We start from the raw sequence: 25,153 nt of genomic DNA, 5'->3' as shown, positions 1-25,153 counted from the left end.
CTTAGATTAGACATCCCTCTAGTCATCTAAGTATTACATGATCCGAGTTAACTAGACCGTGTCCGATCATCATGTGAGACGGACTAGTCAACGTCGGTGAACATCTTCATGTTGATCGTATCTTCTATACGACTCATGCTCGACCTTTCGGTCTTCTGTGTTCCGAGGCCATGTCTGTACATGCTAGGCTCGTCAAGTTAACCCTAAGTGTTTTGCATGTGTAAAACTGTCTTACACCCGTTGTATGTGAACGTAAGGATCTATCACACCCGATCATCACGGCGTGCTTCGAAACGACAAACTTTAGCAACGGTGCACAGTTAGGGGAGAACACTTCTTGAAATTGTTATGAGGGATCATCTTATTTACTACCGTCGTTCTAAGTAAACAAGATGCAAAACATGATAAACATCACATGCAATCAAATAATAAACGTGACATGATATGGCCAATATCACATAGCTCCTTTGATCTCCATCTTGGGGCTCCATGATCATCTTGTCACCGGCTTGACACCATGATCTCCATCATCATGATCTCCATCATCGTGTCTCCATGAAGTTGCTCGCCAACTATTACTTCTACTACTATGGCTAACGTGTTTAGCAATAAAGTAAAGTAATTTACATGGCGTTTCTTAATGACACGCAGGTCATATAAAAGAATAAAGACAACTCCTATGGCTCCTGCCGGTTGTCATACTCATCGACATGCAAGTCGTGATTCCTATTACAATAGCATGAACATCTCATACATCACATATAGATCATTCATCATTCATCACAACTTTGGCCATATCATATCACAAACCACTTGCTGCAAAAAACAAGTTAGACGTCCTCTAATTGTTGTTGCAAGTTTTACGTGGCTGAATTAGGGTTCTAGCAAGAACGTCTTCTTACCTACGTTAAAGCCACAACGTGATTTGTCAATTCTATTTACCCTTCATAAGGACCCTGTTCATCGAATCCGCTCCAACTAAAGTGGGAGAGACAGACACCCGCCAGCCACCTTATGCAACTAGTGCATGTTAGTCGGTGGAACCGGTCTCACGTAAGCGTACGTGTAAGGTTGGTCCGGGCCGCTTCATCCCACAATACCGTTGAAGAAAGATAAGACTAGTAGCGGCAAGAAAGTTGACAAATCTACGCCCACAACAAATTGTGTTCTACTCGCGCAAGAAGAACTACGCATAGACCTAGCTCATGATGCCACTGTTGGGGAACGTTGCAGAAAACAAAAATTTTCCTACTCGTTTCACCAAGATCCATCTAGGAGTTCATCTAGAAACGAGTCATCGGATGCATCTACATACCTTTGTAGATCACGCGCGGAAGCGTTCAAAGAACGGGGATGAGGAAGGCGTACTCGACGTGATCCAAATCACCGATGACCAAGCACCGAACGGACGGCACCTCCGCGTTCAACACACGTACGGGACGGGAGACGTCTCCTCCCTCTTGATCCAGCAAGGGGAAGGAGAGGTTGATGAAGATCCAGCAGCACGACGGCGTGGTGGTGGATGCAGGGCGTCACAGTAGCAGGGCTTCGCCTATACTACGAGAGAGAGACGTAACGGGGAGAGAGGGAGGCGCCAGGGGCTGGTGTATCAAGTCCCTCCTCTCCCCCACTATATATAGGAGGGCCAAGGGGGGGTGGTGCGCAGCCTAGGAGATCCAATCTCCTAGGTGCGGCGGCCAAGGGGAAGTTTCCCTCCCCCCCAAGGCACCTCGGGGTGCCTTCCACTAGTGGGACTCCTCCCCATGGAAACCCTAGGCGCATGGGCCTATAGGGGCTGGTGCCCTTGGCCCATCTAGGCCAAGGCGCACCCCCTACAGCCCATGTGGCCCCCCGGGACAGGTGGCCCCACCCGGTGGGCCCCCGGGACCCCTCCGGTGGTCCCGGTACAATACCGATAACCCCGAAACTTGTCCCGATGGCTGAAACAGCACTTCCTATATATAATTCTTTACCTCCGGACCATTCCGGAACTCCTCGTGACGTCCGGGATCTCATTCGGGACTCCGAACAATATTCGGGTTACTGCATATTCATATCTTCACAACCCTAGCGTCACCGAACCTTAAGTGTGTAGACCCTACGGGTTCGGGAGACAAGCAGACATGACCGAGACGACTCTCCGGTCAATAACCAACAGCGGGATCTGGATACCCATGTTGGCTCCCACATGCTCCACGATGATCTCATCAGATGAACCACGATGTCGAGGATTCAATCAACCCCGTATGCAATTCCCTTTGTCAATCGATATGTTACTTGCCCGAGATTCGATCGTCGGTATCCCAATACCTCGTTCAATCTCGTTACCGGCAAGTCACTTTACTCGTACCGTAATGCATGATCCCGTGACCAGACACTTGGTCACTTTGAGCTCATTATGATGATGCATTACCGAGTGGGCCCAGTGATACCTCTCCGTCATACGGAGTGACAAATCCCAGTCTTGATCCGTGTCAACCCAACAGACACTTTCGGAGATACCCGTAGTCTACCTTTATAGTCACCCAGTTACGTTGTGACGTTTGGTAGACCCAAAGCACTCCTACGGTATCCGGGAGTTACACGATCTCATGGTCTAGGGAAAAGATACTTTGACATTGGAAAACTCTAGCAAACGAACTATACGATCTTGTGCTATGTTTAGGATTGGGTCTTGTCCATCACATCATTCTCCTAATGATGTGATCTCGTTATCAATGACATCCAATGTCCATAGTCAGGAAACCATGACTATCTGTTGATCAACGAGCTAGTCAACTAGAGGCTTACTAGGGACATGTTGGTGTCTGTTATTCACACATGTATTACGATTTCCGGATAACACAATTATAGCATGAATAAAGACAATTATCATGAACAAGGAAATATAATAATAATGCTTTTATTATTGCCTCTAGGGCATATTTCCAACACTGTGCTCCAGGAACACTTAGAGAAGAAAGGAACCAACATCTTCCTTCTCAATCACCGAAGAGGGACCCTTCCCCCTCGCCATGGCTCGTAGGCGTCGCACCGTCGGGATTTCGAGAAGCTCACCCTAGAGCTGGAAGAATGTCGCCCTCGCATCGCAAGGTGGACATGGGATGACCACATCGATTTGGGATATACCTCGCCGGCTGCTCCACCACAGTCCATGCCCAACTAGTTGGAGACAAGCTTCAGGAATCGGACGACGCAAAGGAGGTAGCGCAATCCCTCACCTGCATAACCTCTCGACCGATCCCCACACCCTTGACGACGCCTCCAGCAAGGTCACGACGCGCAAGGCGCCGCCGCCGCCAAATCCGTCGGGGATAAAGGTTTTCACCTGGGCAGGGGGATCGGGGTGGAGAGCAGGGGACCTCGGCTGCGCCCCCATGGAGGAAAGCAGCGCCCTTGGGCGTTGCCGCCGCCGGGCCGGCCGGACCAGCCAAGGTTTCCCCTGGTTCCCTGGCTGACCACCAACACGCACCAACGCCGGAGCCAGACGAAGCTAGCCCACCACGGAGGCGAGAGAGAAGCAGCAGGGGATAGGGATTTCACACCTCCAGATCTGGCGAAGCAGAACACGCCATGGCCGAATTCCACCAGCCACCCGCCGCCCGCACGGCCGGGCACGCTGGCCAGCACCCCCTGCGAACGCCGCCCACCGCCCGACGACGTCGCCTGTCCGGCAAGGGCCGCCGCCCAAGGAACCACAGGCCTCCAAGAGGGGGAGGAGCGCCGAGATCCCCGCCGCCACCTTCACCGGCGTCCGCGCGGGCTTCCCGGCGGCCGCCTCTGGTAGCGGCGAGGGGAAGGAAGGGGGTGGAGGGGGTGGCGGCGGCGGCGGAACCCTAGTCGCCCCCGAGTCGCCCAAGGGGACGACGCGAGGGCCGGGAGGGGAAGTTCTTCTTCGTTGTAGATGCTCTTATAAAGCACGATGCCATGAAGCGAAAGAACGAGATCCTTGTACGCGTATAAGGAAGTACTGCAATGGGCATGGGCTATCGAGAGGATCACTTGGAGATTTCTTCGAGGAGTTTTTTCAAAATTCTATGGAACAGACATTCCCTCATGGGGTGCGGCGGTAGTTTCTGTGTTGGGGTTAGGAACGGGCAATGCATTCAGTTTTGGTCGGCTCATTGAGTTGCCGCTAGGGCTTGTCTGAGTTGGTGGTCTCGCGATTGGGTGGAGCGGCGACGGTTGCATTTTTTGTGGTGACATGGTTGTGAGGTCCGGCGCGGAGAAATGAGGACAAAAACCGACCGACACAATGGACCGGCCCAATTTGCTTCGCAGTTCGTACAACGTCATCGAGGTTTGGGAACTTTCTAGAAGGTTCCTTGAACCGGTTTGTTTTCTTTTGCCGGTTTTCCTTTTTTTCTTATTTTTTTGTCATTTTTCTGTTTCTTTTTCTTCTTAATATTTTTCCTTTTTTGTTTCTTTTTCCTTTTTCAAGTTTATTTTTTTTTTTTTCAATTTTTTTTACATTTTGAACTTTTTTTCGAAAATTCTGAAAAAGTTCAAATTTTAAAAATTGTTCGTGAGTTCAAATTTTGGTCAGAAATTCAGAAAAAAAAACCTTTTAAAATATTTTTTACGATTTTCAAATATTTTCCAGTTATTAGAAAATTGTTCGGCATGTTTTGGTACAAATTTTTTTCACAACTTTTCATAAAATTTCAGAATCTCAAAAAATGTTCGAATTTTCAAAAATTGTTCACAATTTGTTCATGCTTTTGAAAAATGTTCAGATTTTCGAATTTCATTCAGAGTTTTTAATAATTGTTTACAATTCAAAGAATGTTCAGAATTTAATTTTTTTTCTTGTTTTTCAAAATTTGTTCACATATTTCAACAAAAATTCAGAATTTCAAGTTCATAATTATCAGAATTTGTTCAGGTTTTTAAAATTTGCTCCCATTTAAAAAAATGTTCATGTTTCCAAAAAAATTAGGTGTTCGCACTGAGCTAGAGGTAAGGATTTCGATTCCCACGTCCGACAGATTTTTCGATGTACATCCCCACCGCGCCTAAATGGGCCGGCCCAGTCGGGGCTCCGTGTGTGCGTCACGACGGCAATTTTGACGCAGAACGCGTCACATAGGAGGTCCCATTTCCAATCCGTGTGAGGGCATGTACAATGGTTGATAGGACAGTCTTATCTTAAGTCTGGCATGTATTTTAGAGATGACAAAAAAATATGTCTACAATGGGTTATATCTTAGCCTTATCTTCAATAACTAGCAATTCCTTAAAACATGGCGAGACAAATTATGCTAAGAGATCATCTCTTATCTTATCTTAAATAAGAGAAGACAAGCCTTTCTTATGAGTTCTCTCTCCTCCACCTCATCATTTATTCTACGTGACACTCCTAAGATAGCACAATTGTGCATGCCCTGAAAATCGTAACACTAGAAAGCTCTACGGTACAAGAATATTAGGACCATTTTGCCATGATCTGTAGAGCTTTCCTTTTCTCATTTCTTGATTTCACATAGGTCATGAACAGCTATATATTTTTCAAAAATGTACAAAGAAAAGTTGCTAATAAATATGACTTTCACAAAGTATTAGTAAGTTGGTTCATATATACTTGAGCGATTGATGTAGAGATTTTTTTGGGGTGGGGCAACCCAAGCAAACAGTGCGCATAAAACTTATATAGACGATTACTCCATATTAATAACAGTACTAACTAGGAACTAGTACTAAGCATCCATTCCAGCAAAAGCAGCAGGATTGCTTTACACATTGTATGTGTAGTTTAAGCCTTTAAGGACACTATGGGCCTCCGGCTTCCTCCTTTATGTTCGTCATTTGCTTCTTGGCATGCTGCACTATCCTCTCGAAGTCCTCCTTGCTCAGCCAACCCTCATCGTCTTCCATCTTTATTTTCTTCACTTGCTTCTTGCCATTCTACACTATCCTCTCAAAATCAGCCTTGCTCAGCCAGCCCTCGTCGTCTTCCTTCTTCATTTTCATTATCCTCTTCCTGTCCTCCGACCTATACTTCTCGGCGTCCTTCACCATGCGTTCGATATCCTCCTTGCTCAGCCCGCCCTTGTTGGTCGTGATGTTGATGCTCTTCTTGCTCCCGGTTGTCATGTCCACCGCCGTCACCTTCAGGATGCCGTTCGCTTCGACTTCCATCATTTCAATGATCTTCGGCACGCCCCTTGGCGCCGGGACGAGGCCCTCGAGCATGAACTCTCCCAGAAGCCTGTTGTCCTTGGTCCATTCCCCTTCACCCTCGTACACCTTGATGAGCACGCTCGTCTGGTTGTCGAATCCACTCGTGTATCGCCCCTCCCTCTTAAGAGGGATGGTGGTGTTCCGGGGAACCAGCACGTACGCTCATGACACCAGGTATATAATGGTCCACTCGCCAGTCATATACCTCGACCCCAAGCGAGAGTGGAGTGACGTCCAGCAGGAGGAAGTCCTGCCCCTTGCGGTCACACTCGCCGCTGAGGACGGCAGCTTGGACGGCGGCGCCGTAGGCGACGGCCTCGTCGGGGTTGATGCTCTTGCAGAGCGTCTTCTCATCAAAGAAATCCTGGAGCAGCTGCTGCACCTTGGGGATCCGGGTGGAGCCGCCCACGAGCACGACGTCATGGATCTGAGACTTGTCCATCTTGGCATCGCTGAGGCATTTCTCGACGTGCTTGATGCACTTGCGGAAGAGGTCCATGTTGAGCTCCTCGAAACGGGCACGAGTGATCCTCCCATAGTAGTCAATGCTGTCGTGCAGCGAGTCGATCTCGAATTTGGCCTCAACCGCGGAGGACAGCATCCTCTTGGCCCTCTCGCATGCCGTCCTCAGCCGCATCAGCGCCCTCGGGCTGCCTCTAATGTCACTCCTGTGCTTCTTGAGGAAATCTTGCACAAAGTGTTCCACCATCCGGTTGTTGAGATCCTGCCCGCCCATTTGGGTGTCACCAGACGTGGCCTTGACCGTGAAGACGCCATTTTGTACACTGATGATGGAGACATCCATAGTACCGCCGCCGAGATCAAAGATGAGTACCGTTTTCACTTCACCGCTGCAGGGCATCTTGTCAAGGCCGTAGGCAATGACTGCTGCGGAGGGCTCGTTGATGATGCGCATGACGTTGAGGCCAGCAATCGCACCGGCGTCAATGGTGGCTTGGCGTTGGGAGTCGTTGAAGTAGACAGGGACAGTTATGACGACATTCTTCATCGACGTGCCGAGGTAGGCCTCGGCAGTCTCCTTCATCTTAACGAGTATCATGGAGGAGATCTCTTCTGCCGTGAAATGCTTCTCCTCACCCCCGTACTGAACCGCCATCATCGGTCGGTCAGCAGGGCCTGAAATGACTTTGAAAGGCCATAGCTTGATATCTCCTTGCACAGACGCATCACTGAATTTCCGGCCAATCAGTCGCTTCGCATCTGAAGAAATCATAGCAGTTCGTTACAGCAGTGCAATTTGCAGAAAAAATAATAATAATAATAATAATAATAATAATAATAATAATAATAACAAAACATTGTTACACCATATTTAGGGACAAGATGCATCACACAATGACACAATACAACTGAAAAGAATAGCATGCTACAAGATTTAGCGCGGCCCTTCTTCAAATGCTATACAAGTTATAGCGTGCTATATTTGAAAATAACGTTTTGCATAAAAATATCAAATATATCATAAAATTAAAGGCTTCCATAATTACAAGCAAAGGGACACTCTAAATTAAAGAGAAAATCATGCGAGAGGCTCACGGCATGTACACTCCTAATTTCTAAGGAAATGAAACACTCCTAATTAAACAGAGAAGCGTGGGTGGCTGACTTGCCGGAGCCGGCGGCGTGGTTGATATTGGCACTGTCTTGCTGGAGTTGGAGGCATGGCCGACGCCGGTACTTGGATGGGGGATGGATAGAAGCTGTTGCGGCTCACGAACTGCCGCCGCCGCCATTGCCGCCGACCTTGGTCACGAGCCGGTGGAAATTAGTGACAAGTTGGCTAGGTTAGCAGTATGCGTTGCGTTTACGTCTCAGAGAGTGATAGTGAGTTGGACCGATGCAATGCGATGATGCTTGATGGGCTGCAGTGTGTAGTACACGTTAAAACGTTACAACATTATTTCATTTAGCGTCAAAATTGCGCGCTATAGCGCGAATAGCGCCGTAGCGAGCAAATTAGCTAAAATGTAACGTGACCCTTCCAGATATGCTACAGCAATGCTATAACGTCGAAATAGCACGCTATTTTTTCCGTCGCACGATACACATGTCAAAGCCATTTTACATAACTACTGAGTTAAACTAAATATATATCTTAAAAATACAACTTGCAATGCATTTCACAAAACAGGCCCACATGCATGTCATAGTCAAGGGCTCACAACATCCTAAATCTGTCGCGCATTAAACTTGTAGTTGTGAAGTTTCCATACGGTTTTCAACATGATTTATTTTCCAACAAAATGTAGAGACATAGTACACACATCAATCTCAGAGTTTCCTTGTACAAACCGATCGATGAGCTTCCCCAGATATAAGTGCATTTTTTGGCAACAAATCCTTTTGTGTATGTAATTGGAATGGCACTCAATGTCTCCTTTGCTAAAAAAGTAAAAACCTGAAACCATTCCTGCCTATATTATGTTTATAAGGAAGACTGAGATTATCATATTTATGCAGCTTACAAATATTTAATAACTGGAGACCTCATTGATGTTCTCATATATTGTTGATCACAAGACGACGAAATCTGGATCATGTAATCTTCACCCTATGGCTAAGGTGGTATGATCATGCAAGTAGTCATACTTGTGGCCAGCGCACGGGTTGATTGATGACTAGTTGAGGGCTTGAGGTAGCTGATTTCTCAGTTTAAAATAAAACCAGGTAATGTTAGTTGAACACGGAACGATTGTGGAGTGAAGATCTCTAGACGTTTATACCACAGACAAGAATAGCAGCTAAACAAGGCAAAGAAAAGGATCGATCGATGACAGGGAACTGGACCTACGAACCCATCGAGCTGAAAAATCAAGTAAACCAGCAGATCGAGATCGGATCTGGTATTTTACCGAAGACGGTGTTGACGGAGTTCCTTGCGGCTTGGTTGAGAGCCGCGTCGCCGATGAGCCGACCGACGCAGGACGGCGTGGTGAGGTTCCCCTGGTCGTTGGGGACGACCTCGACGCGGTTGTGGGACGGCCGCCACACGGCCACGCACGAGTAGGTCGTGCCGAGGTCGACGCCGATCGCCGGCCCGTCGCCGCCCATCTCCGCGAGGGTGAGGCGGAGGCGCGCGGCGGCTGGATCAAAAAAAAAAAAAAGGAGGCTGAGGCGTTTGAACTTTGGAAGGGGGGAGTTACAGAGGCGGCGATGGGTAGGCCAAAAAGGTTAGGTTATACGGCCACGAAGCGAAGGAACGAGATCCTCGTACGCGTTACACGGAAAGTACTGCAGAGGGAATGGGCTATCGGGAGGGAGGATCTACTCGGAGATTTACTCGAGGATTGTTTTTTGAAAAATCTATGGAGCAGACGTTCCCCACGGGCTGATTTGGCGCCATGATATGTGGTCCGTTGGATGAAGCGCGCTAATCTTGACGCATGGACGCGTCGCCGCCTCAGCTTTTGTGACCGATCGCTCTTCATGGCAACCGCGCGACTGAGCCACCATAACCCCCTGTCATGACCCCACTCCTTTCACTCTCCGCCTGTTCCTATGATTTCATGTGGCGGCTCTCCATCTCCCCGGTGATACGCGCACCATCAATTGCCGGCGTCGAACTCGTCATTTCTGTCACGCCATTGCTCTAGGCTTCGAGGTATGTGCCCACCACCTTTTTGATTGCTTAGGGGGCTTGGGCTAGGGATTTGGGGGAGTGAGTGGGTTTCTTGAGGTGTAGGAGTAGTTTTTGTGTTAGGGTTAGGAACGGGCAATGTATTCAATTTTGGTTGGTGTAACTAAGTTGCCGCTAGGGCTTGTCGGGGTTGATGGTCTCACGGTTGGGTGGAGCGGCGGCGGTTGCATTTTTTGTGGTGACATGGTTCTATGGTTCGTCCGTGGCGGTGGCGTAGTGAAATGAGGACAAAAATCCAACCAGGGGTTCCCTCTGGCGATTTTGGGGCGGCGGTCATCGGCCCATAGCAATTTCACAATGTACACTTGAAGGGGTTGTGAGGCCAACTCCACCGCGCGACCCCATCCTGTCCGGCCCCATCCATTTGGAGTAAAAGGGACAAACCAGAAGGTCCAGCGCGCGGGTGCAAACGGACTTTTGTCCATTTTGTGTCTGCTTTCGACCCATCCCCGGCCCAAGTTTGCGTTGATTTTGGGATCAAACGGACAGCACGCGAACGGGCGGGACGCGCGCGCTTGTCCTTCCCTGGCCCGCCTGTCAGTGACACAAAGCAAAACCCCCCGCCCGCCCATTTGGCGCCATTTGCAGCAAACCCTCCCATGTCCCCCCCCCCCCCCCCCCCCCCCCCCGTCCATGGTCGACGCCCAGCCGAATTCCGGCGGCCTGGCCGTCGACCCGCCCGAAAAGGTGAAGAAGAAGGCGGCCAAGGTGCCAAGGAAGCCACGGTCGGAGTGCACGCCGGAGGAGATCGTCAAGTTGGACGCGGAATCGGCAAAGAGGAGGGTGAGGGAGTCCTGGACTAAGGGGTCCTCGGGCGTCCGGCCTGTTATCCATGGGCTGAACTGATGGGCTATGAAGACATGAAGACCGAAGACTATACCTGAGTCCGGATTGGACTCTCCTTAGCGTGGAAGGCAAGCTTGGTGACCGACTATGAGGATTCCTTCTTATGTAACCGACTCTATGTAAACCCTAAATCCCCTCGGTGTCTATATAAACCGGAGGGGATAGTCCGGAAAGGACACATTCATTACCATAGTCATATAGGCTAGGCTTTTAGGATTTAGCCATCACGATCTTGTGGTGGATCAACTCTTGTAACACCCATATTCATCAATATCAATCAAGCAGGACGTAGGGTATTACCTCCATAGAGAGGGCCCGAACCTGAGTAAACATTGTGTCCCCTGTCTCGTGTTACCATCGATCCTATACGCACAGTTCGGGACCCCCTACCCGAGATCCGCCGGTTTTGACACCGACATTGGTGCTTTCATTGAGAGTTCCACTGTGTCGTCCACGAAAGGTTTGATGGCTCCTTCAATCATCTACAACGACGCTGTCCAAGGAGAAACCTTCCTCCCCGGACAAATTTTTGTGTTCGGTGGCTTCGTACTGCGGGCCAACTCGCTTGGCCATCTGGAGCAGATCGACAGCTACGCCCCTGGCCACCAGGTCAGGTTTGGAAGCCTGAACTACGTCACGGATATCCGTGGAGACTTGATCTTTAATGGATTTGAGACCGCAGCGATCGCTCCCCCTCGCTCCGATGAACATGACCTAAATCTGTCATCGGATCACATCCAGCGGATGGTCCCTGCTGCTGCAACGGCCTTAGAACCGGAGCAAACCGTGCCATCTGAAGCCACAGAGCCCCCGGCGTTGGAGCCGCACACGGACTCGGCACCCCGTTATGTCTACGTCAATGAAACTCTGGACTCGTCTCCGGCCATGAGTTCCAAATCGGGTACGCCTGCGGACACCGAGCTGGATCGGTTATCGATTTTTGAATTTAGCGTCGCAGACATCTTCCAACACTCGCCCTTAGGTGATGTGCTAAACTCTTTAAAGAATTTGTCCTTAGAGAAGGACTCACATCCAAACTATGTTCGGTTCGAGCGAGAGGCTGATGATGGGAGATTATGTTTCCCACCCGCCACCCACTTCATAGCCACTGTTGATGATTTAACCGACGTGCTCGATTACGGCTCCGAAGACATCGACGGTATGGACGATGATGCCGACCAGGAGCAAGGCCAAAACCCGCCATTTGCTAGACGTTGGACGGCCACCTCTTCGTACGATGTGTACATGATCGACACACCTAAAAAAGCTAGCGACGATGACAAAGGAGATCCAGTTGCGAATAAACCTCCTGAGACACAGTCCAAGCGTCGGCGCCCTAAACGCCGCTCTAAGCCTCGTCGCTCAAACGACGGGAATACTGGCACCGGAGAGAATAGCACTCCGGGCGACGCCGAAAATAACAAAGACCCTGTCGGGGCTGCATCCGAACAGGAGGAACAAGACAACGGGCATGATAACCCTAATAATCAGACCATGACCAATGACCCAGACGATTACAGTTATCGTCCTGCCTCCGAGGATGATGAGAGCCTCGACAATGAGGACTTCATCGTACCTGAGGCACCCCTCGAGTAGGAGCGCTTCAAGCGTCAGCTAATAGCCACCGCAAGAAGCCTGAAGAAGAAGCAGCAGCAGCTTCAGGTCGATCAAGACCTGCTCATCGACAGGTGGACTGATATCCTGACAACCGAAGAATACGGCCTCAAGCGCCCAGCCAAGAGTTACCCAAAGCATAGACTGCTACCTCAGTTCGATGAGGAGGCACTAAACCACATACCTCCCTCACGCAATGTGGACTGACCACCACGCGGGCGAGATAGTGCGGCGGACCGACCACCCCGCGGTTGGGATAAAGCGGCAACTCAGGACGAACAACAGCCCGCCCCACCACCTCGCAAAAACAGGGACAGAACAGCTCGGGACCTCACATACGACCTTCGGCAGGAGCTGGACAGGAGAGCAGAACACACCAGATCAATCTAGGGATCGCGAGGACGCTTCCTATTCGGGATGACGGATACCTATTCAGGCGTGACAAACCTAGTCACACCCGGGCCGATAACCGCAGACACACTCCATCAGAGGTGCGCCGTGATGCCGCCCGATATAGAGGCGCCGCACACCCTCTCTGCTTCACAGACGAGGTGCTGGATCATGAATTCCTCGAGGGATTCAAGCCCGTCAATATTGAATCATACGACGGAACAACCGACCCCGCAGTATGGATTGAGGACTTTATTCTCCACATCCACATGGCCCGGGGAGACGACCTCCATGCCATCAAATACCTCCAACTGAAACTCAAAGGGCCAGCTAGACACTGGCTGAATAGTCTGCCCGAGAATTCCCTCGGCAGCTGGGAGGATCTGGAAGAGACCTTTCTTAACAACTTCCAAGGTACATACGTCCGGCCACCCGATGCCGATGATTTAAGCCACATAGTTCAACAACCTGGAGAATCAGCCAGAAAATTCTGGACTAGATTCCTAACCAAAAATAACCACATCGTTGATTGTCCGGATGCTGAAGCCCTAGTGGCCTTCAAACACAGCATCCGGGATGAATGGCTAGCACGCCACCTCGGCCAAGAGAAACCGAAGTCCATTGCAGCCCTTACGGCACTCATGACCCGCTTTTGCGCGGGAGATGACAACTGGCTGGCTCGTAGCAAAAACACAGCCAGCGAAACAGGCCCCTCCGAGGCCAAGAACAGCTCTGGAAAGATCCGGTGCAACAAACACAAACGCCGAAGCAATGGCGACAACACCAATGACACCACCGTTGACGCCGGATTCAGCGGCTCCAAGTCCGGACAGCGAAAGAAGCCCTACAAACGGAACAGCGAGGGTCCATCCAGCTTGGATCGCATACTCGATCGTCCGTGCCAAATACATGGTACCCCAGAAAAACAAGGCAATCACACCAATAGAGACTGTTGGGTTTTCAAATAGGCTGGCAAGTTTAATGCCGAAAACAAAGAAAAGGGATCACAAAAGTGAGGACGAGGACGAAGAGCCCCGGCAGCCGAACACCGGAGGGCAGAAGAAATCCCCCCTCAAGTGAAAACGGTGAACATGATATACACTACACACATCCCAAAAGGGAGCGTAAGCGAGCACTTAGGGACGTCTACGCGGTAGAGCCAGTCGCCCCAAAATTCAATCCATGGTCGTCATTCCCGATCACCTTCGATCGTCGAGATCATCCAACTAGCATCCGGCATGGCGGCTCAGCCGCACTGATCCTTGACCCAATCATCGACGGATTTCACCTAACATGAGTCCTAATGGACGGCGGTAGCAGCCTCAACCTGCTCTATCAGGATACAGTGCGGAAGATGGGCATTAATCCCTCACGAATCAAACCCACAAATACTACCTTTAAAGGAGTCATACCAGGCGTTGAGGCCCGCTGCACGGGCTCAATCACGCTGGAGGTGGTATTCGGTTCCCCGGACAACTTCCGAAGCGAAGATTTAATCTTCGATATCGTCCCCTTCCGCAGTGGCTACCACGCATTACTCGGACGAACCGCATTTGCTAGATTCAACGCGGTACCATAGTATGCCTATCTCAAGCTGAAGATGCCCGGTCCGCCGGCGTCATAACAGTCAACGGAAACACAGAATGCTCCCTCCGGACAGAGGAGCACACCGTCGCCCTAGCAGCAGAGGTACAAAGCGGCCTTCTCAAGCAGCAGCATAATCTGGCTGCCGAGCCCCTAGACATCATTAAGAGGGTCCGGACCACACTGCAACAGGACAGCGCGGCTCGTCAAGAGCTTGATTAGCAATTCGGCCTCCGTCCCAATCCCGATGAGGTAGTGGCATTCATACCACGCGTCCATAACTACGCACTCAAAATTCCATGGGCAACGACGAAGGCACAAGCTATCCCGGGCACACATATAACTTTACTATCTATTTTTTCTTGTTTCAGGTTTCTCCTATGGGGGTCTCCTTCGACGGCCTGATTAACGACCCCGTCAAAGGACAAACACACCGGATTGACACGGAGCACATGCGTACATGGGAAGCCCTAGAGGCTAACCATTTTCAGGACCCACGCGCAATCCGCCTTCGGGTAGGGCATGTCAAATAGCCGGTTGCTTTTTGCATTATCTTGTTACCAATGTGCATTGGACGTATAGACCCAACTATAATGGAAACAGTTCATGAGCCAAGTTCAAGGGCTCCGGACCCTATCTCTGTTTTCCCTCTGTTTTCCTTTATATTTCTTATTTCCTAGCAGTCGTACACTCTGGTACGTGTCATATTTGCCAGGGGCTCCCCATTGCCCCATGATACGGAAACAAAGCCCGAACAACCCCTAAAGATAAGTTCGGCACCCCGAATTTAGCATTATATGCATTGGCTCCGAATCATGTCTTTGGTCAATAGTTGGGTTGCCCGGTTCCTGTGCTTACTACTCTACATTCCGCTAAATTGGCTAGGGTAGTAAAGGGAGAACTACTGCGATTGTGCCCTGGCATTGACCAGACGAGCACCTCAGTAGAGAAAGCCGAAAAGTGACTAGTGACTTTCATGATACGGCGAGAGCCGGTCAGCTGTTCGAGGGTCACAAATCGTTGGAGATTTTTTCCGCATTATGAGAAAGATCGGCACTTCCCGATCATATGCTGACAGCCCCCTGGTTCGAACCAGCGGTTGCACCTATGCTTTATTATAAAACTCCTATGGCTAAGTGAGGACGTTTAAGCCGTACAGTCTGATTGCCTTGTTCATTGTGCTAAACAACTCCTTCAAGGACCATACAATTGGATCAAGATTGTTTAGATTCCATCCCGTACACCTCCATACTACTTACGTGAGGGCAGAAGCCGACGACTGGCCAACCCTCAGATTACATACAAAACGGCCGCACATGAGGAAATAATTCAAAGCATAACAATATTACATTACAAAATAGGCTTTGTTCTAGTAATACAAGGCAAAGGCAACACGCATACATTTACTCAAATACAATATCCTACGAACATTGTGCCGCCGCAAGACGAGAACCCTCCAAGACATCCACAAAATACCGTTCGGGTGTGCGGTGTTCCTTGCCCTCCGGTGGTCCTCGGTCACCTCGACGGCGTTCATCTTCGCCCACCACATCTTGCAACGGGCGAAGGCCATGCGCGCACCTTCAATGCAGGCCGAGCGCTTGACGACGTCCAGCCGAGGACAGGCGCTCACCATTCGCCTCACGAGTCCGAAGTAGCTGTCTGGCATAGCTTTGGCTGGCCATAGCCGGATTATGAAATCCTTCATGGCTAGTTCGGCCACCCTATGCAGCTCCACCAGCTGTTTCAGCTGATCGGTGAAGGACATGGGATGCTCTGGCGCCGCATACTGCGACCAGAATAGCTTCTCCGTAGAACCCCCTCCTTCGGCTCGGTAGAACTCCGTGGCGTCTGATACACTGCGTGGCAAATCGGCAAATGCTCCTGGGAAACTCCGAACCCGGGTTAGTAAAAGGTACTGCTTCACCGCATACTTGCTTTGCATCTTAAATGCCTTACCCGCCGTGATCTTCTTGGCCTCCTGGATCTCCTGGAGGGCAGCCAGGGCCTCATTCCGTGCGGTCTCCGCGCTCTCACAAGCCTTGGCGAGTTCGGTCCCTTGAACCGACGCATCATGCTCCAAGGCTTCGCATTTCTTGACCGCAACCTGGAGCTCCTGCTGGATTTCTTTGACCCGGGCCTTGGACTTCTTACGAGTGGCCTGCTGCTGGACAGCCTTCTCCTCGGCCTCTCCCAGGGCCTTCTTCAGGGCCTCGACCTCGGTCGCGGCTCCTGCACATATTACGACACATCGGTCAATATACAGCGCCTGTCCTTTCTAAACAAACAGCAAGTAGTCACTCACCTTACTTCTCCTGGAGCCGAACCTTGACCTCGTCGAGCTCGTTCTCGGTCCGCTCTAGCATCTGCCTCAGCTCAGAGACTTCGACAGCATGGGAGGTCGCGGCCAACAGGCGACGCCTGTTCATTCATACATACTACGTTAGTCTCCTACAACAGAAGAATTGATTCTATGTCCGGTTATTCCTGCCGAACACCGGACAGCGTCTCAAGGGCTACTGGCTACACGGGGTTTTTCTCTTTCTTACCTCGAAACCTGTCAACAAGCTGCTGCAGGCTTCGTTCAGTCCACACTTGGTAGACTGAATCTTCTCGATCACCGCACCCATAAGGACACGGTGCTCGTCCACGACAGAGGTGCTTCAAAGCGCTTCCATCAGGTTATCCGGCGCCCCTGGACGGACAAGGGCCACCGGTGGGAGCGGCGCATCCCCCTCCTTTAAAGGGGGACGCTCGCCCGACTCCGGAGCCATATGGGCCTCCGGAATCGTATTCGGCTGAGGGCCAAACTGGATACGGCCCTCTACGCCAATATCCATGGGGATCGGTTCCCCCATGTGTCCGACAATGGAGGTCTCGCCCTGTGGCGCCTCCCAGACAGCGTCCTGGGCTCCTCCCCGCTTCGGAGCGGTCCTCCGGGACAACACCTCGGTGTCGTCCCTGGCCCTAGGAGAATAAGCAGGCGGTGGTGACATGCTCGCCATCTCCGACGGAGCCAGCGGACCTCGAGATGAGGATCGCTGGGTAAGGTCGCGGGCCGGACTACAATAGCACAATTAACTATGTCATAATAATAAAGAGAAAGGGCCGGATGTGCACATGAGAGAGCCATGTCACTTACGATGCGACCAGGGGCTTAGCGCGGGGGAGTCTCTCCGGACTGCTGTCGACCTCCCATGCGGTGTTGACCGCTGGGAAGCTTTTTCCCTTCTTGGGCGCGTCCGCCTCCGGATGCGCTGAAGCCGCCCTCTTCTTCTTCCTCTCCTCAGGGGGAGGGTTGTTTTCCTCCTCCTCCTCCTCCTCCTCCTCCTCCTCCTCTTCCTCGCCGTTGTCCTCTGGGACAGAGGAATGGGCTTCGTCGTCTTCGGATGCCACGTCCGAAGTGCCCTTGCGACGGGGGCCGCCCTTGGCCCCCTTGGCCTTCTTCTTGGCCTTCTTCTCCGGCGCCTTATAAGGCGCCGGCACCAGCATCTTCCCTAGATGCGGGATGACCGGTTCTTCAGGTAGCGGAGCCGGACAGTGGATCCGCTTCGTCCTCTGCATCCAGTCCTGAAAATGTAATAATAAGCTCAGACATCATCCTTAAAATGATTAAATTGGGGATTGATGACCCACAAGTATAGGGGATCTATCGTAGTCCTTTCGATAAGTAAGAGTGTCGAACCCAACGAGGAGCAGAAGGAAATGATAAGCGGTTTTCAGCAAGGTATTCTCTGCAAGTACTGAAATAAGTGGTAACAGATAGTTTTGTGATAAGGTAAATTGTAATGAGCAACAAGTAAAAAAAGTAAATAAGGTGCAGCAAGGTGGCCCAATCCTTTTTGTAGCAAAGGACAAGCCGGACAAATTCTTATATAAGGAAAAGAGCTCCCGAGGACACATGGGAATATCGTTAAGCTAGTTTTCATCACGCTCATATGATTCGCGTTCGGTACTTTGATAATTTGATATGTGGGTGGACCGGTGCTTGGGTGTTGTTATTACTTGAACAAGCATCCCACTTATGATTAACCTCTATTGCAAGCATCCGCAACTACAACAAAAGTATTAAGGTAAACCTAACCATATCATGAAACATATGGATCCAAATCAGCCCCTTACGAAGCAACGCATAAACTAGGGTTTAAGCTTCTGTCACTCTAGCAACCCATCATCTACTTATTACTTCCCAATGCCTTCTTCTAGGCCCAAATAATGGTGAAGTGTTATGTAGTCGACGTTCACATAACACCACTAGAGGTTAGACAACATACATCTCATCAAAATATCGAACGAATACCAAATTCACATGACTACTAATAGCAAGACTTCTCCCGTGTCCTCAGGAACAAACGTAACTACTCACAAAGCATATTCATGTTCATAATCAGAGGGGTAATAGTATGCATAAAGGATCTGAACATGAACATATGATCTTCCACCAAAACCAACTAGCATCAACTACAAGGAGTAATCAACACTACTAGCAACCTACTAGCACCAATCCCGGACTTGAGACAAGAATTGGATACAAGAGATGAACTAGGGTTTGGAGATGAGATGGTGCTGGTGAAGATGTTGATGGAGATTGCCCTCTCCCGATGAGAGGAGCGTTGGTGATGACGATGGTGATGATTTCCCCCTCCCGGAGGGAAGTGTCCCCGGCAGAACAGCTCTGCCGGAGCCCTAGATTGGTTCCGCCAAGGTTCCGCCTCGTGGCGGCGGAGTCTCGTCCCGAAAGGTTGCTTATGATTTTTTCTCATCGAAAGACTTCATATAGGAGAAGATGGGCGTCGGAGAGCCACCAGGGGGCCCACGAGGTAGGGGGGCGCCCAGGGGGAGGGGCGCGCCCCCACCCTCGTGAGCAGGGTGTGGGCCCCCTGGCCTTCATCTTTGGCGAGGATTTTTCTTTATTTATTTTAAGATGTTCCGTGGATTTCAGGACTTTTGGAGTGTGCGCAGAATAGGTCTCCAATATTTGCTCCTTTTCCAGCCAGAATTCCAGCTGCCGGCATTCCCCCTCTTCATGGTAAACCTTGTAAAATAAGAGAGAATAGCCATAAGTATTGTGACATAACGTGAAATAATAGCCCATAATGCAATAAATATTAACATAAAAGAAAAGCATGACACAAAATGTACGTATCAACTCCCCCAAGCTTAGACCTCGCTTATCCTCAAGCGAAAAGCTGATAACAATAAATATGTCCTCATGTTTAGAGGTAGAGGCGTCGATAAAAATAAAATACGGACATGAAGGCATCATGATTGTTTCATAACAGCAACATATATAGATTTGTCATATGATTACTTATGTTCAAGTGATGATCTTTTCACAATGCAAAAGTATGAATCAGAAACCTTATTAGGCGCTAACAAATTATAACCTTAGTCATTGAAGCAATTGCAATTTATCATAACATCGGAAGGATTCTATGTCAGAGCTTAAAAAGCAAGTCCACATACTCAACTATCACTTAGTCCTTCATAATTGCTAACACTCACGCAATACTTGTGGTTATGAAGTTTCAATCAGACATAGAGAAAGATTGGGGCTTATAATGCTGCCTCCAAACTTATTCACCTTTGGGTGATGTCAACAATAATAGTTCATGCTAACGTACATCCAATTGGATATATATATCAGGATCACCCCACCATGAAGTGCTTGCCAAAGGATAAAATGAAAAAGGGAAGGGTGAAGATTACCTTGACTCTTTCATAAGATAGAGGATAATAATAAAAGATAGGCCCTTCGCAGAGGGAAGCAGAGGTTGCCATGCGCTTTTATGGTTGGATGCACAAAATCTTAATGCAAAAGAACGTCACTTTATATTGCCCCTTGTATGTGAACCTTTATTATGCAGTCCGTCGCTTTTATTGCGTCCACAATAAGTTCGTACAAAGCTTATTTCTCTGCACTAATAAGTCATGCATATTTAAAGAGCAATTTTTATTGCTTGCACCGATGACAACTTACTTGAAGGATCTTACTCAATCCATAGGTAGATATGGTGGACTCTCATGGCTAAACTGGTTTAAGGGTATTTGGAAGCACAAGTAGTATCTCTACTTGGTGCTGAGAATTTGGCTAGCATGAGGGGGAAAGGCAAGCCCAACATGTTTGAATGATCCATGACAATATACTTTAACTGAGATGCAAGAAAACATAACCCATTACGTTGTCTTCCTTGTCCAACATCAACTCTTTAGCATGTCATACTTAATGAGTGCTCCCAATTATGAAAGATGTCAATGATAGTATATCTATATGTGAAACCTCTCTCTCCTTATTACTTCCTATTAATTGCCACGATGACTAAAGCTATATTTGCCAACTCCTAACAACTTTTTAATCATCATACTCTTTCTATGTGAAGTCATTACTTTCAATAAGATCAATATGAACTCTTTGTTTCTTTTTATTCTTACTTTTATTCAGTCAAGATCATGGCAAGATAATCAAGCCCTTGACTCAACACTAATCTTTATTATATATAGCTCACGGACTAGATTGCATAGAGGGATCATAAAGCAAACTTCAAAACTAGATCATGCCGTGACTTTATTCTACTAAATCAAGATACTACTAATAGGATCGAACTAAGAAAAACGGTAAAGATAGGAGTTGTGATGGTTATATGATACTGGGGCACCTCCCCCAAGCTTGGCAGTTGCCAAGGGGAGTGCCCATACCCATGTGATGAGGTCCCCTTCTTTGTTGTTGGAGGTGGAGGTGTTGTTGATGACGCAAGCTTGTCGTCCCCTTCCATGGCATAGGCTCACCCTCATAGAAGGATGATCGAGTCTCCGGAATTCTCAAATCTGCAACGGAAACAGCTCAAAATGAAAACAGGGGATATGTGCATGATACGGGGGTCAAAACCTTAGGGAGAATATATAATGAATTTTTACCGACCAAAATACGTATCGTGCAGGAAAATGGAGTCCGGAGGGCACACGAGGTGCTCACGAGGTAGGGGGCGCGCCCTCCACCCTCGTGGAGGGCTCGTGTCCTCCCTGGACTGCTACCTATTTTTCTATTTTTCTAAATATTCCAAAATGGAGAAATATTGCCTTAAAATTGTTTTGGAGTCGGTTTACTTACCGTACCACATACATATTCCTTTTCGGAGTCTGGAACGTTCTGGAAAGTGTCCCTTATGTATTCCTCCGGGGTTACGGTTTCAATAACATTGGTTTCAACATTTATAGGATTACCTGAGATATAGTGCTTGATTCTTTGACCGTTTACCACCTTCGGATTTGTGCCTTCGAAATTGTTGATTTTTATGGCACCGGAACGATAGACCTCCTCGATAACGTAGGGACCTTCCCATTTAGAGAGAAGTTTTCCTGCAAAAAATCTTAAACGAGAGTTGTATAGCAATACATAATCGCCTACATTAAACTCACGCTTTTGTATCCTTTTGTCATGCCATCTTTTAACTTTTTCTTTAAACAACTTGGCATTTTCATAGGCTTGGGTTCTCCATTCATCAAGTGAGCTAATATCAAATAACCTCTTATCACCGGCAAGTTTGAAATCATAGTTAAGCTCTTTAATAGCCCAATATGCCTTATGTTCTAGTTCGAGAGGTAAGTGACATGCTTTTCCATAAACCATTTTATACAGAGACATACCCATAGGATTCTTATATGCAGTTCTATATGCCCATAATGCATCATCAAGTTTCTTGGACCAATTCTTTCTAGACTTATTAACAGTCTTTTGCAAAATTAATTTGAGCTCTCTATTACTCAATTCTACTTGACCACTAGACTGTGGGTGATAAGGAGATGCAATTCTATGATTAACGTCATATTTGGCAAGCATTTTACGGAAAGCACCATGAATAATGTGTGAACCACCATCAGTCATTAAATATCTAGGGACTCCAAACATCGGAAAAATAACTTCCTTAAGCATTTTAATAGAAGTGTTATGATTAGCACTACTAGTTGGAATAGCTTCTACCCACTTAGTAACGTAATCAACAACAACTAAAATATGAGTGTATCCATTGGAGGCAGGAAAAGGTCCCATATAATCAAAGCCCCAAACATCAAATGGTTCAATAACAAGTGAATAATTCATAGGCATTTCTTGACGTCTACTAATATTACCAATTCTTTGACATTCATCACAAGATAAAACAAACTTACGGGCATCCTTGAAGAGAGTAGGCCAATAAAAACCAGATTGCAATACCTTATGTGCAGTTCTATCTCCAGCGTGGTGTCCTCCATAAGCTTCGGAGTGACACTTGCATAGGATCTGTTCCTGTTCATGCTCAGGTACACAACGTCTAATAACACCATCTACTCCTTCTTTATAAAGATGTGGGTCATCCCAAAAGTAATGTCTCAAATCATAAAAGAACTTTTTCTTTTGTTGGTATGTGAATCTAGGTGGTATAAATTTAGCAACAATATAATTAGCATAATCAGCATACCATGGAGTGCTACGAGAAGTGCTTATGACATTTAATTGTTCATCAGGAAAGCTATCATCAATAGGTAGTGGGTCATCAAGAACAATCTCTAACCTAGATAAGTTGTCCGCAACTGGGTTCTCAGCTCCTTTTCTATCAAAAATATGCAAATCAAATTCTTGCAGCAAGAGAACCCATCTAATAAGTCTAGGTTTAGCATCTTTCTTTTCCATAAGATATTTAATAGCAGCATGATCAGTGTGAATAGTTACTTTAGAATCAACAATATAGGGTCTGAATTTATCACAAGCAAACACAACTGCTAAAAGTTCCTTTTCGGTAGTAGCATAATTTCTTTGAGCATTGTCTAGAGTCTTACTAGCATAATGGATAACATTTAATTTCTTATCAACTCTTTGCCCTAGAACAGCACCTACAGCATAATCACTAGCATCACACATAATTTCAAAGGGTAAATTCCAATCAGGTGCCTGAACAATAGGTGCAGAGACTAATGCTTTCTTAAGTATTTCAAATGCTTCTACACAATCATCATCAAAGACAAATGGTACATCTTTTTGTAATAAATTAGTCAGAGGCCGAGAAATTTTTGAGAAGTCCTTAATGAACCTCCTATAAAATCCGGCGTGACCAAGGAAACTTCTTATACCTTTGATGTCCTTGGGACATGGCATCTTTTCAATAGCGTCAACCTTGGCTTTATCAACTTCAATACCTCTTTCAGAAACTTTGTGCCCCAAGACAATACCTTCATTAACCATAAAGTGGCACTTTTCCCAATTCAAGACAAGATTAGTTGCTTCACATCTCTGCAAAACTCGATCAAGATTGCTCAAGCAATCATCAAAAGAGGAACCATAGACGGAAAAGTCGTCCATGAAAACCTCACAAATCTTTTCACAAAAATCAGAGAATATAGCCATCATGCATCTTTGAAAGATAGCAGGTGCATTACATAAACCAAAAGGCATACGTCTATAAGCAAAAGTACCAAAAGGGCATGTAAAAGTAGTCTTTGATTGATCTTTAGCCGACACAGGTATTTGAGAGAAACCAGAATAACCATCTAGAAAGCAATAATGTGTATGTTTGCATAATCTTTCTAGCATTTGATCAATAAAAGGTAAGGGGTAATGATTTTTCTTAGTGGCTTTATTTAATTTGCGGAAATCAATTACCATCCTATAACCTGTAATAATTCTTTGAGGAATCAATTCATCTTTATCATTAGGGACAACAGTAATACCTCCCTTCTTAGGGACACAATGGACAGGACTTACCCACTGACTATCAGCAACGGGATAAATTATACCTGCCTCCAGAAGCTTGAGTATTTCCTTCCTTACCACTTCTTTCATTTTAGGATTCAAACGTCGTTGAGGATCACATACTGGTTTAGCATCCGCTTCCAAATTTATTTTATGCTGACATAGAGTGGGACTAATGCCCTTAAGATCATCAAGAGTATATCCAATAGCGGCACGGTGCTGCTTCAGAGTTTTCAATAATCTTTCTTCTTCATGCTCTGAAATGTTAGCACTAATAATAACAGGATATATTTTCTTTTCATCAAGATAAGCATACTTAAGATTATCAGGCAACGGTTTAAGCTCAAAAACGGGATCACCCTTGGGTGGAGGAGGATCCCCTAGGATTTCAACAGGCAAATTGTGTTTCAGAATAGGTTCTTGTTTAAAGAATATTTCATCTATTTCCTTTCTTTCATTCATAAACATATCATTTTCATGGTCTAGCAAATAGTGTTCTAAAGGATCACTAGGAGGTACAGCAATAGAAGCAAGACCAATAATTTCATCCTTACTAGGCAATTCTTCCTCACGATGTTGTTTACTGAATTTAGAGAAATTAAACTCATGAACCATATCATCCAAGCCAACAGTAACAACATTCTTTTTGCAGTCTATCGTAGCATTAACAGTATTCAAGAAGGGTCTACCAAAAATAATGGGACAAAAGCTATCTTGTGGAGAACCAAGAACAAGAAAGTCAGCGGGATATTTGGTTTTCCCACACAAGACTTCAACATCTCTAACAATTCCCATTGCAGATATAGTATCTCTATTGGCAAGTTTAATTGTAACATCAATATCTTCTAACTCAGCAGGTGCGATATCATGCATAATTTCTTTATATAAGTCAATGGGTATAACCCTAGCACTAGCACCCATATCACATAAGACATGATAACAATGATCTCCTATTTTAATAGAAATAACAGGCACGCCTACCATAGGTCTATGTTTATCTCTATCACAGGGTTTAGCAATTCTAGCAGTTTCACCAGAAAATTCAATGACATGCCCATCAATATTATCAGACAAGAGATCTTTAACAATAGCAATATTAGGTTCTACTTTGACTTGCTCAGGAGGTGTATAAGTTCTAGTATTGCTTTTACGAACAA

General features: G+C 47.3%; 1 pseudogene; it reads right to left on the bottom strand.

Moving 5' to 3' along the window:
• Positions 1-5,904: 5,904 nt before the first annotated feature.
• LOC125534270 lies at positions 5,905-9,252 on the bottom strand (annotated as a pseudogene).
• Between the last annotated feature and the right edge of the window lie 15,901 nt (positions 9,253-25,153).

Source organism: Triticum urartu, chromosome 2 (genome assembly GCF_003073215.2).
Source record: "Triticum urartu cultivar G1812 chromosome 2, Tu2.1, whole genome shotgun sequence".
Classification (NCBI taxonomy): Eukaryota; Viridiplantae; Streptophyta; class Magnoliopsida; order Poales; family Poaceae; genus Triticum; species Triticum urartu.
The sequence above is the reverse complement of the archived record's forward strand: the minus strand, read 5'-3'. Positions and strand labels throughout refer to the sequence as shown.